Genomic DNA, 9,183 nt, shown 5'->3' with positions numbered 1-9,183 from the left:
CTCCAGATAAAGTTCTTTGGTTGGAAGCAATAGACTTGCAACTCTTCCTAACTGGAACTATGAGAGAGTCAAAGAAGCTATGGAAAAGTGAAAGACCAGACCTTGGACAAGATAGGAACCAGGCGTCAGGAGCTAGGGGCTAGTCTTGTCTCAGTCCACAGTGGGGACCATGAGCTACAGTTATATGGTGGTTTTGTTTTGTGGTGCTGGGGATTGAACCCAGAGCTTTGTGCATGAGAGGCAAGCACTCTGCCAACTGAGCTATATCACCAGCCCCTACAGTTATGTTTTTGTTGTTGTTACTTATTTCTGTGTTTTCTCCTTCAGTTTTGGATGGTTGAGCTAAAGATTTGAGATTCTGAATCTGTCTGGTTAGCTGACTGAGGTCATGTTGTTCTTAGCCAGAACTAGGTAGCCCCACAGGGATGATAGCCAATGGAGGAACAGTTCTCAAGAAAAACTAGGGAGCTTGTTCCAGAGAAGGAGTAATGTCTTTAAACTTGCAATCCTCCTGCCTCAGCCTCCCGAGCCACTGGGGTTACAGGCATGTGCCATTGCACCCAGCCAGTGAGAGCCTTCTTGATGAGTACCAGAAAAAGATGTCTATCTTAACTATGACTGAAGACCAAGAAGAAGAAAAGAAAAACTATGTCTTTTTCTAAGTGAAACTGCTGGTGCTATTTGGAACTAGTTGTAGAGCTATAAGGAAAAGCTGCTAGTTTTCTTTTCTGGCTAGAGTGTTAGTGTGTGTGTGATTGAGTGTCTTTCCTCAGATGAAGTAGCATCCTGCTTCAATGCCTGTACCTGCAGAAATGGGTGCTTACCACAGAAGGAGGACACAGAATAAGAACAATACTTATGAGCTGGGGCTGTAGCTCAGTGGCAGAGGGCTTGCATTGCATGTGTGAGGCACTGCTTCAATCCTTAGCACCATGTAAAAATAATAAAATAAAGGCATTCTGACAATCTACAACTACAAAAACAAAAAACAACAACAAAACAACAACTTGTGATTTATTGTGGTGTTATATATCAGCCTCCCTCAGTTGTGCGTTTGTGATTGTGCTGGCAAATGCTGTAACCCATTGGGGCTGGGGTAGAGCTGGGCTCAGTGGTAGAGTACTTGCCTAGCAGGCTTGATTCTTAGCACCGCTTTTAAATTAATTTTAAAAATTTAAAAGTGGTGCTAAGAATTAATTTTTAAAAAAAAAATTAAATTAATTTTAAAAATTAAATTTAATTAAATAAAATTTTTTTTAAAATTTAAATTAATTTTTTTTTTAATGCTGTAACCCATCATCTTGTTAAAACTTCACAACCCCAGGGGGAAAGTGGTGTTTTTTCCAATGTTATATACGTTGAAACTGAGGCTCTGAAAAGTTAAGTAACACTTGAGGATATGAAATGAGGCAGAACTCAGGCTGAACGTGGAACTTGAGACCAGCTTGGGTAACATAACGGGACGCTCTTCTCAAAAAAAAGGAACTCAGGTCTGTGACAACCCAGAATCTCAGCCCAACTACCAAGTGGCACCAAAGCTTCTGCTTCTAAGATGTTAAGAATGGTTACAAGAAATGCATTGGCCCGTGCCCAGGAAATGTGAGTGTTTTTAACAGAGTTGAGTGATCAGAATGCTAAACTGGTTCTGACATATGCTGCCAACATGGAAGAACCTTGAAGACCCTGTGCCAAGTAAATGTCAGTCACGAAACTGCAAATGCTCCATAATTCTACATATGGGAAGTGCTTAGAATAGCCCCATTACAGACAGTGGGTGGAGGTCGCCAGCTGCGGCAGAGGAGATGGGGAGTCCTTGCTTAATGGCTCTGCAGCTTCGGTTTCACAGGAGGGAGAGTTCTGGAGATGGGTGCTTGTGACAGTGGCACAGAGGTATGTCTGTAATACCGCTGAGCTGTACGTTTAAAAATGGTTGAGATGGTAAAGTTTATGTTTTTGTGTTTTGCCACAAAAAAAAAAAAAACATTTTATCACAATTAAATTTTTTTTTAACTTTAACACAATTTTTTTAAAATGCCAAATCGATGCAGCTGCTGCTATGCTTCCTCAATTGGTATGAGCTGTGTAGAAAATGTCTTTTTTTTTTTTTTTTTTTTTTCCCTGTGGTACTGGGGTTGAACTCAGGAGTACTCTGTCACTAAGTTGTATTCCTTGCCCTTTTATTTGTTTTTTATTTTGAGACAGTGTCTAAGTTGCTGAGGGTATTGCTGAGTTACCAAGGGTCTTACTAAGTTGCCACACTGGCCTCAAACTTGGGATCCTCCTGCCTCAGCCTCCTGAGTGGCTGGGATTCCAGGCGTGCACCACTGAGCCAGGCAAAAGTGTGCATCTCCTAATTGGAGGTTTTGCTCAGGACTAGTAGAAATGTTTGAAATGACTTCATGCATTGTGAATAACCTCAAGTCTGTCCCCCGCTGTTTTTGAGAGAATAACACAGTGATAAAGAACATGGAGGCCGGCTGTCTAGATTCATACGCTGATTTTGCCACTTACTGTGTGACTTCTACACCTGAGTTTCCTCAACCTTAAAATAGGAATAAAAATTTACCTGCCTCCAAGAGTTACGTGGGTTAGCATAGGTAGCACAAAGTTCTTAGAGTGTTGCCTGGCACCTGATAAACACTAGCTATCATCCCTCGTGATCAACGTTATTTTCTTTCTTAGAAACTTGGTTGCAAGACAAAACATATTCAGTAACTGAATCTATCAAATTAATTTCATAGATAAGAATTAGGACTCTCACGGGTCCAAAGAGCAGTACTTCCACTGGACCTCAGAAAAATTAGAATCTGTATCTGAAACCCACTGGGACCCCAGGCAGTCACATTTTGTCCCTCTGAGACCACACAGCTTCTGACATTTGTCTCCGTCCCTGTCCTCTCATCTTCCCTCTGGAGACTGGCTTTTCTGCATCTCTGTACTTGTCGAAGAACTGCCCCGGCTCCAAAGCTGACTCCTCTCTCCTCCAACCACCGCCAAGATAACCCGCGTGGACTAGCCATACTCCAGGAGAGAATCTAACTGGCTCATTGGGTCAGCTTTCTTCTCCTGGTCCGTTCAGCTGTGGTCAGTGGGACACAATCGTGTAATATGACCGTGGCTGCAGGGAACCCCCTGTAGTGAGTGAGCGGGCAGCTCCTTCCCTGAGTATATTCTCTGAGTCACTCAGAAATTATCCTCTCCAGAAAATTAGATTTTTATATCCAAATTTGGAATCTCATTCGTATCACTTTTTATAGTACTAATTACTGTATTAAATTACATAGTCCATTTGTTCATGTTCACTCTGTGTCTCAAAAAAACAAAAGATTGGCCAGGTAGAGTAACACACCTATAATGCCAGCCACTGGGGAGGCTGAGGACCGGGAACGCAGCTCAGCGGTTCCATCCCAGTATCTGCACTGGGTATGTATATATATGAAAGATGAAGGCAGATGGGAGGTCTCTGTTGCTCCTCGCTATAACCATAGCGCCTGGCACACTGCCTGATATTTAGGATGGATTCAAGTAAAAATCATGAAAAAAATGAGGGCTTTGTCGGTCAGATTCCATTTCGTCAGAAGTGGTAGTCATTAGCTGGTGCCTCTCTGCCACATTCTAATAGTCCCCCAGTATCACTTTCATTTACCCCAGGAAATCTTACCTCTTTGCAAGACTTGCTATTTAGCTCTGTGATCCATTGCCTATGATTTGCTTTTAATCCATGACCTGGAAGATACTACCTTTATGAGAGACTTGTTTTGTTTTTGATAATAGGGACTGAATGCAGTGTGCTTCACCACTGAGCTAAGTCCCCAGCCCTTTTTACTTTGAGACAGGTTCTCACTAAGTTGCTGAGGGTCTCACTAAGTTGCCCAGGCTAGCCTTCAACTTGTGATCCTCCTGCCTCAGCCTCCCAGATTGCTGGGATTATAAAGTTGTCTATTCAAACTGGGTGCAGTGGCACTGTAATCCCAGTGACTGGAGGCTAAGGAGGATCGCAAGTTTGAGGCCAGCTTTAGCTGTTTTCTTTTTGTTTGTTTGTTTGTGTTTTGGTGGTGCTGGGGATTGAACCCAGGACCTTGTGCATGTGAGGCAAGGACTCTACCAACTGAGCTGTATTATATCCCCAGCCACCCAGCTTTAGCAATTTTGTAAGACACTCAGCAACTTAGTGAGACCCTGTCTCAAAAAAGACGGAGGAGGTAGCTCAGTGGTAAAGTGCCTCTGGATTCAATTTCTATTTATCAGTTAATAGTTTTGCTTATGACAAAATTGTTTACCTTCCCAGGGACCAGGAAAATTAATACTGAGAAAAGGAAAACCTTTTTTGAAAAAAGCAATAAGAGTCCAGAGGAGCCATCAGGTAACTTAACAGATTATGTGACCTCTGAGGAATGAGTAGGAATTTCCCAGGCAGATGGGGGTTTGAAGGGCATCCTAAGCAGAGGGAAGAAAATTGAACTTGAGTGGATCCAAGCACTGGGGTCAGGGGAGAAGTAAAGGTGACTGCTGAGAAACTGGGAAGAGATGAGAACTGAATGACCTCTTTTATTTGCCAAGCAAAATGTATCGGGGTATGTGTGCAAATAACACAATCCAGATTCTAACCAGTTTAAACAAGATGATTTATTGTCCTACATAACAGGAAGTTCAGGGGTAGGGCAGCCTCCAGGCCTGGTTGATTTAGTGACGTCCATGAGAGCCAGGGTCTTTCCACCTCTGTTCTGTTGGCCCCAGCACCTGCAGCAGCCTTGGGTTTGTCTGCACAGGTGGCGGCTTCTCTGAACTTCCTTCTTTGGGAAGAGAGCAGCTCTTTGTGGTCCTGTCTCTTCTAAAATCAAAGAAACTCTTCTTGACGCACCTCCCCCCTCCTGACTTCCCCGTCATTGCTGGGGAAGTGAGGATCCCTGTAGACAGTCTGAGCTGGGGGTGGGGTCTGCTTTTCCCTGGGATTCATGACTGGGTGGGGAGTACTGGGTACCTGAACAAAGTGGGCGTTCAGTTAGTGAAGTCAAGGATCTGGGTCTTCACAAAGTAGAAGCCTTGAGATATTCCCAGCAGGGAAGTGACATTGTCAGATTTGTGTTTTTTTGTAAAATCATTCTGGCAGCTGTGCTGAAGAGAGATCTGAGCAGGGCCAGAGCAGAAGCAGGGAGCCTGGAAGAAGGAGATTGGATGAGGAGGAGGGCTGCGGTCATGACCAGCTTATCGTGGCCTATTCTGGCCTGTGTTGGGATCCTCCCGAGAAACAGAATCAGCTGGATGTTTATCTAGGAAGAGGGTTAAGATCAGGTAGTGGTTCACAGGATAATGCAAGCTAAAATGTCCCGTGATCTGCTTTCTGCAAGCTGGAGGCTCAGGAAGGCAGGTGGTGCAACTCAGTCCTGAGAACCGGGAGCACCAAGGGCAGAGTACCAGTGCCCCAGCTCGTGCTGTCAGGCAGAATCAATTCAACTCCTGCACCTTTTTCTTTTCAAGCCCTCAAAAGATCAGATCAGGCCTACTCACCTTTAGGATGACCATCTGCTTTTCTCAGTCCATCAATTCAAATGCTAACCTCTTCCAAAATCGTCCTCACAGACATATCCAGAAATGATGTTTAACCAGCTCTCTGGGAACCATGTAGCCCAGTCAAGTTGACATAAAATTAATTATCACAGTGGTGGTGACGGTAGTGCAATATTATGAATGTGTTTAATAACATTGACCTATATGCTGAAAATGGCTAAGAGAATACATTTTATGTGTATTTTACCCAAGAAAATTGAAAGAAAAATGATTAACCATCAAAGGGCCTGGCAGATCTGACATGTTCCAGTGATACCTCACTCATTCCTTCTGCCCATGGCCTCTTGTTCTCTGGGCCTTGACCACATCAGCCTGCCTTAAGTTCTTGAGCGCCTTTGCTCATGCTGTTGTCTATGTCTAGAACACTCTTGTCCACCCTCTGCTTTCCCCTCTGCCTCATCCTCCTCTTAGCCTTGAAATCTGTGCTCCATTAGCATCTCCCCAAGGAAGCCCCTGACTTTCTTCCAGAGGCCTCCTCCTTCTCATTAATCAGCACCCTGTTCTTTTCCGAAGCACATAATTAAGAGTTGGTTATGGAAATGACTGTATATGTAACTGGTCCTACAGTCACTTGTCAGGGTCCGATCCTAAGGTCCACGCATGCAGGAGCCTCATGCGTCTTGTCCAACACTGCCTCCCATGCTGAGATTGGCACATGTTCACAGGGTCTCACCAAGTTGCTTAGCGCCTTGCCGTTGCTGAGGCTGGCTTTGAGCTTGTGATCAGTACGGGGTCAGTAAATGTTGAATAAGCCCAGACAGACATCTGGTTGGATCAGATGGTGAGAGTGTGAAGTCAAGCACAGAGTGGCTGGCTCTGTTTAATTAGATACTGTTTTGCAGTGTTCAGGAACTTCACATCATTTGTGGTTACTATTTTCATCAGTAACTCACATGATATGAATGTGAACATGACAGTTCTTTAAATTTAGAAGGCTGTACAAGCTTGGCTAGGCTCTCATTAAACTCTTTATGAGACCCTGGGGATTTCCCACTTATCCTTTAGTTCAGGGGAAAATGTTGGGGTCCTAGCCTTTCTGTCCAAGCCGGGAAAGTCCAATTTGGCCTCTACAGCGTTTTTCTCATCCTGACTGCATTAGGACAGATGCCCAAAAGGGAGGGGTCTTTTCTATCTATAATCTGTCTGGCTGAGTCCATCCAATTTTGTCTTCATTAATTTATGGGACACATACTGTTTGCCAGGTCCTTGGGGGCCTGGGAGTGTGCAGAGGAGTAAGACAGGCCATAGCTGTGGAACCCCGCCTGCAGAGGTCTGTGGCCTCTATTTACTGATGGGTTGATATTTGTTAAGCTTTCATAGACAAAAAACAAATGGACAAAAGATGAGACTCCTGCCTCAAAGAGATCACAGCCTGGAAAGAAATTAATGATTATGATAATACAAGTGTGTGGACTGGGAGCAGAGGCACGCGCCTGTAATTCCAGCAACCCAGGAGGCTGAGGCAAGAGGACCCCAGGTTCAAAGCCAGCTTTGGCAATATAGCACAACCCTGCCTCAAAATATAAAAAGGATGTAGATCAGTGGTAGAAAGTATACAGGTGACAGCAGTGTGGGGGACAGGCAAAGCCATACAAGCACGTGGCTGTCCTTGGGAAGGAGGCAAGTCAGGGAACACACACTTTAGGAGGTGAGTTGTTGCTTTTAAATTTTTTTTCTTTTTTTTTTGAGAGGGGAACAGGGGATTAAACTCAGGGGCACTCAACCGCTGAGCCACATCCCTAGCCCAATTTTGTATTTTATTTAGAGACAGGGTCTCACTGAGTTGCTTTGTGCCTTGCCATTGCTGAGGCTGACTTTGAACTTATGACCCTCCTGCCTCAGCCTCCTGAGCCTCTGGGATTACAGGCATGCACCACTGCACCCAGCTGCTTTTTAATTTTAATTTCAGATAAAAAAAAATTATTTTTTAATTTTTATTTTTAGTAAGTTCCCCACTAGGACTTATGCTAAAAAAACATTGTTTTGTACCAGAAGTGCATATTTACCTGGAATTCTGATAGTTTAACTTGCTAAATCTGACAAGCCAACCCTGAGGTTATTTGGAGGACATTCCAGGCCCATGGAACGGAACATGCAGAAGTAGAGAAAGAAGGTCAGAGGTGCAGTTAACCTGCCCTGGTGCTTTAAGCACCACAGAGGGCTGTTCCAACCACCATAATTATTATTATTTTTTAAAATTTTTTTTTAATATTTACCTTTTAGTTTTCGGCGGACACAACATCTTTGTTGGTATGTGGTGCTGAGGATCGAACCCGGGTCGCACGCATGCCAGGCGAGCGCGCTACCACTTGAGCCACATCCCCAGCCCACCATAATCATTTTGTGCCAGTTAAGTACCAGACATTCAATGAAATAGACAGGTCATTGCCTATAAAAGCTCATTCTCCAGAAAGGCAAGACGGATCTTCCTCACAACATAGCAAAGGAAATGGCAGTCAGGGCTGCCTGAGCACACAGGAGGAGACCTGGGGCACAGTGCGAGGTGCTGGAGACGGGTGGGTGCCAGATCCCCAGAGGGCCCTGCTCTTCCCCATCACAGGGCTTTGCGTGTGCTGATCCCTCTGCCTGATCCCCCCCCCCTTCTCTTATTAATCACTGTTCATCCCTCCAGTCTCAGCTCAGTCGTCATTTCTTCAGCAGGGCTCTCCCTGGCCTCCTCTTGACTGCGTCAGAGTCCTCTACTTCTATATCCATTTAGATTGAGGTCCTCTGCCAGAAGCCATCCGTGACCCATATGTGAATTGAGCTGTGTGTAAACTGAGCGATGTTAAAGCCATCAGGCAGGGAAGCCTGTTTCGGGAGCCCCCGGTCGGAATGCACTGGTTTGTGAACGCTGATCCATGTGTACCCTGTTGTAGCTCACTGCTCAAGTTCTGGCACAGCCCTGGAGATGGGAATGACCCTTTGGAGCCACACAGCCTCCTGGAGATGGGTGTGGCTTGCCCAAATACCAGTCAACCTGTTTACTGTGAGATCCCTGCCACACCAAGAAGCAAGCACCAAACCAGACTCCTCCCGCTGAAACCTTATCCCTGCCTTTGATGTACTTTCCCTTAAATAGAGTGGGGGGCACTTTTTTCAGTAGTTCAGTTTCAGCTCCCATCAGTACTGGAAGACCCATCAGGGGCTCCTCTTTTTATATCTAATTTCTGGCTCTGTTTTTATTTCTTACTGATTATTTCAGACTTTTTATTTTTACTTTATTTATTTAGTATTGATGATTGAACTCAGGGGCACTCGACCACTGAGCCACATCTCCAGTGCTGTTTTGTATTTTATTTAGAGACAGGGTTTCCCTGAGTTGCTTAGCACCTTGCTTTTTGCTGAGGCTGGCTTTGAACTCGTGATCCTCCTGCCTCAGCCTCCTGAGCATCTGGGATGACAGGGGGGTGCCACCGTGCCTTCTCAGGCAGCTCACATCTCCTTGCAGGAAGCCATCATGATTCATATGTGAATTGTGTGTGAATAAAGAATCAGGGCCATTTTTCAGTCATTCAGTTCCAGCTCCTATCAGGACTAGAAGACCTGTCTTCTGCTTTATTTCATCTAATATCTGGCTCTGTCTGTTTCTTACTAATTATTTCAGACTCTCTA

The 9,183-nt window shown here is 44.8% G+C and overlaps 1 long non-coding RNA gene across 2 annotated transcripts; it reads right to left on the bottom strand.

The window, feature by feature from the left end:
- Positions 1–4,601: 4,601 nt before the first annotated feature.
- Positions 4,602–6,312, bottom strand: LOC114103133 (uncharacterized). Of its 2 annotated transcripts, XR_011705448.1 has the most exons (3): positions 5,509–6,312; positions 4,982–5,157; positions 4,602–4,831 (listed from the first exon to the last, which is right to left on the bottom strand). It is a non-coding gene; the product is annotated as an uncharacterized lncRNA (long non-coding RNA). The 2 variants fall into 2 exon arrangements; XR_003584602.3 differs by having other exon boundaries at positions 4,982–6,312.
- Positions 6,313–9,183: the final 2,871 nt, after the last annotated feature.

The sequence above is a fragment of the Marmota flaviventris genome, chromosome 19 (assembly GCF_047511675.1).
Source record: "Marmota flaviventris isolate mMarFla1 chromosome 19, mMarFla1.hap1, whole genome shotgun sequence".
NCBI lineage: Eukaryota > Metazoa > Chordata > Mammalia > Rodentia > Sciuridae > Marmota > Marmota flaviventris.
The sequence above is the reverse complement of the archived record's forward strand: the minus strand, read 5'-3'. Positions and strand labels throughout refer to the sequence as shown.